Consider the following 3627-nt stretch of genomic DNA (forward strand, 5'->3'; position numbering starts at 1 on the left):
TATCAGTATCTCCGTTCGGAGGAGTTCTCCCGCCGGGCAGAATAATGAGTTTTTCTTTTATTTGATGTGTACTTTGTAATTCTCATGGATGATGAATAAAGTATCGTTGTTGTGCTGTTCCCGTGTATGTTTGTTTTTGTTTAATTGGAAGATTTACTCGATTGTAGTGTATCGATCGCCCAGTGTGTGGAACTGTGGTCGATTGCCAGGGACATGTGCCTGGCGAGGGTGAGTCTCGGGTATCGTTGTGCTGAGTTCCAGCCTCATGGCGTGAACGGTCCCCTCGCGAGTGGGGTGCTCTGCCGCCATGGTACTTGTTTATGACGGGAGTGCTCGGTATTCGTGCCCCCCCCCCCGAAGGACAAGGAGTCTGCTCGATTAAGAGAGCGGACTTCTGTCTTTTTGTCTCATTTCTTTAGGTGCTCGGCGTGTACCCGGGCCGCACCTGTGTTTTAGATGTAATATTGCTTGAGTTTTTCGGCGTTCCAAGGTCGAGCGAGTTCTTCTCCTTGTAAGTTCTCTAAGTAATATGCCCCATTTTCGGTCTTCGCTCGGACGCGATAGGGGCCCTCCCAGTTTGCGTCCAGTTTGCCGTCCCGGGAGTCCTTGTGGTTTCTTTTGAGCACTATGCTATCTACCTCGAATTCTCGTTTAATGACCTTTGTGTCGTGTCTTAGGGTGATTTTTTATTTGAGTGAAGCTTCGCGCATAGCGGCTTCCGTTCGAATTTCTTCGACCAGGTCGAGCTCTTCTCTAATCACCTCGAGGTTGCCTTCCGTTTCGAGGGGTTCCTCGGTGTGCCTAGTGGGCACATGCACTTCGACGGGGATCACTGCTTCTGTCCCGTAAGTAAGTCGAAAGGGAGTCTCCCCGGTTGTGGAATGAGGGGTGGTGCGGTAGGCCTAGAGGATGTTGTGTAGTTCCTCTACCCACCCCTTTTTGATTTCGTCCAGTCTTCTTTTGATGCCCCTCAGAATTACTCTATTAGCGGCCTCGGCTTGCCCGTTCGTCTGGGGGTGTTCGACTGACGCGAAGTGTTGCTTAGTTTCTAACTTTGTCACGAATTCCTAGAAGCGCCTGTCGGTAAACTGGGTGCCGTTGTCGGTGATGATAGCCAAGGGTATTTCGAACCGGGCGAGGATGTTTCTTTTGTAGAAACGTAGTACGTTTAGAGACGTGATTTTGGCCAATGGTTCGGTTCGATCCATTTGGTGAAGTAGTCGACTGCGACTATGAGGTATTTGTTCTGATTGCTCCCAGTCACGAATGGGCCGAGGAGGTCCATGCCCCACCACGCGAACGGCCAGGGGGATGACAAAGACTTGAGTTCGCTGGGGGTGCGAGGTTCATGTCCCCAAAGCGTTGGCACTTGTCGCATTTCTTTACGTATTCTTTGGCGTCGCGCTGCATGGTGGGCCAATACTACCCGGCTCGGAGCGCTTTCCTGGCGAGGGATCTTCCCCCTAGGTGTTGGGAGTTGATGCCTTCGTGTATTTCTCGGAGTATGTGCGGGATGGTGCCCTCCTCGACTTATTTGAGGAGGGGTATGGAGAACCCTCGTCGGTAGAGCCGATCTTCGACTAGGACGTACGAGCAGGCTCTTCTCCTGATTGTGGAGGCTTCCTTGGGGTCGCTCGGCAGGAGGTCGCTTGTGAGATAGTTGTATACGGGGGTCATCCAGCAAGACGCGTCTCTGATCGCGCTGACGAGCGTTAGCCCGTTCAGGGGTTCGGTGTTGGGTCTGGGCAGTATTTCCTAGATCAGGGACTTATTTCCCCCTTTCTTCCTTGTGCTGGCGAGTTTCGACAGAACATCCGCTCGGGCGTTATGCTCCCTAGGGATATGTTTTATCATGGCGCTCTTGAACCGGGCCATCTTTTCGTGCACGAGGCTCAAGTATCCGGCGAGATGGTCGCTTTTGACTTGGTATTCTTCGGAGATGTGCAAAGCTACCAGTTGAGAGTCGGTGAATACTTCGATCTCCTCGGCATCCAAGTCGTCGGCAAGGCGTAGCCCTGCGAGCAATGCTTTGTATTCTGCTTGGTTGTTGGAGGTTGGAAAGGAGAGCGATAGAGATACTTCTATTAGCGTTCCTTCTCCGTTTTCTAAGATGATGCCTGCTCCACTTCTAGACGGGCTGGAGGCTCCGTCCACGTACAGGGTCCATTTCCGAGCGCTGCATGTCGTCGTGTCTGGGAAAGCCATATCAGCTACGAAGTCTGCTAGGACCTGTGCTTTTAGCGCCTTCCTCCCCTCGTAATTTATGTCGAATTCCGAGAGTTCCAGGGACCAGCGGAGCAATCTTCCGGCCATGTCGGGGTGACCTAAGAGCTGTTTTATGGGTTGTTCGGTGCGCACGACCACGGTGTGTGCCAAGAAGTAATGAATGGGTCTTTGGCCTTCCGGTGTCTCTCTGATGAGAGCAGCGCTGACTGCCTCGGTAGCGACGGCCAGGTAGAGATAGAGGATTTCTCCGGATTCGGGCCTCGAGAGTACGGGCGAGCGCGAGAGAGCTTGTTTGAGGTGAGTCAGAGCGCGCTCGCATTCCTCCGTCCATTCGAAAGTTGTTTCCTTTCGGAGGAGTTTGAATAGTGGGAGGGCGTGCTGGGCTGACTTCGCTACGAATCTGGATAGTGACGTGAGCATACCGTTCAGGGACTGGATGGATTTTTTAGAGTTTGGCATTGGAAACTCTGAAAAGGCTCTGCACTTGTCCGGATTCGCCTCGATCCCCCGTTCGGTTAGGTAAAATCCGAGGAATTTGTCTGCTCGAACTCCGAAGGTGCATTTCTCGGGATTGAATCTCATTTTGCATTTCCGGGCTTGTTCGAAGACCTTCTTGAGATGGGCGGCATGGTCGATTTCCTCTTGGGATTTGACGATCATATCGTCCATGTAGACTTCGAGCATGTCGCCGATCTCCGCCTGGAATACTTTGTTCATCATTCGTTGGTACGTAGCTCCGGCGTTTTTCAGACCGAAAGGCATTACGTTATAGTAGTAGTTGCCCGACTCGGTCATGAAGGCCGTATACTTTTTGTCCGTTTTCGACATGGGTATTTGGTTGTACCCAGAATACGCGTCCATAAATGATAAAAGTTTGAAACCTGCGGAATTATCGACTAATTTATCTATGTTAGGCAGAGGATAAGCGTCTTTAGGGCAAGCCCTATTAAGATCGGTACAATCAATGCACATGCGCCATTTTCCATTAGATTTTTTCACAAGTACAACATTGAAGATCCAAGTAGTGTATTTGGCTTCCGATATGAAATTGGCCTCTACGAGGTCCCTAACAGCTAGTTCGGCTGCAGCCGTTTTTTCCGGAGACTTCTTTCTCCTCCTCTGGGCGACGCTTTACACGCGGGATCGATCGTCAGGTGGTGGCACGCTATTTCTGGATCGAGGCCAGGCATCTAGGCCGCGCTCCATGCGAAGAGGTCGGCGTTCTCTCTGAGGTAGGCCTTGAGTTGCCTTTTGGCTAGTTCGGGCAGACCTGTACCGATTTTAACTCCTCTGGTCGGGTCATTGCCGAGGGCTATCAGTTCGAAGTCTCCGTCGGGGATTGGACGAAGACCCTCCTCTGGTGTCTTCAAGTCGGTTTTTCTTTCAGATTCTTTGTGGAAG

The sequence above is a fragment of the Vicia villosa genome, unplaced genomic scaffold, assembly GCF_029867415.1.
Source record: "Vicia villosa cultivar HV-30 ecotype Madison, WI unplaced genomic scaffold, Vvil1.0 ctg.000236F_1_1_2_unsc, whole genome shotgun sequence".
Classification (NCBI taxonomy): domain Eukaryota; kingdom Viridiplantae; phylum Streptophyta; class Magnoliopsida; order Fabales; family Fabaceae; genus Vicia; species Vicia villosa.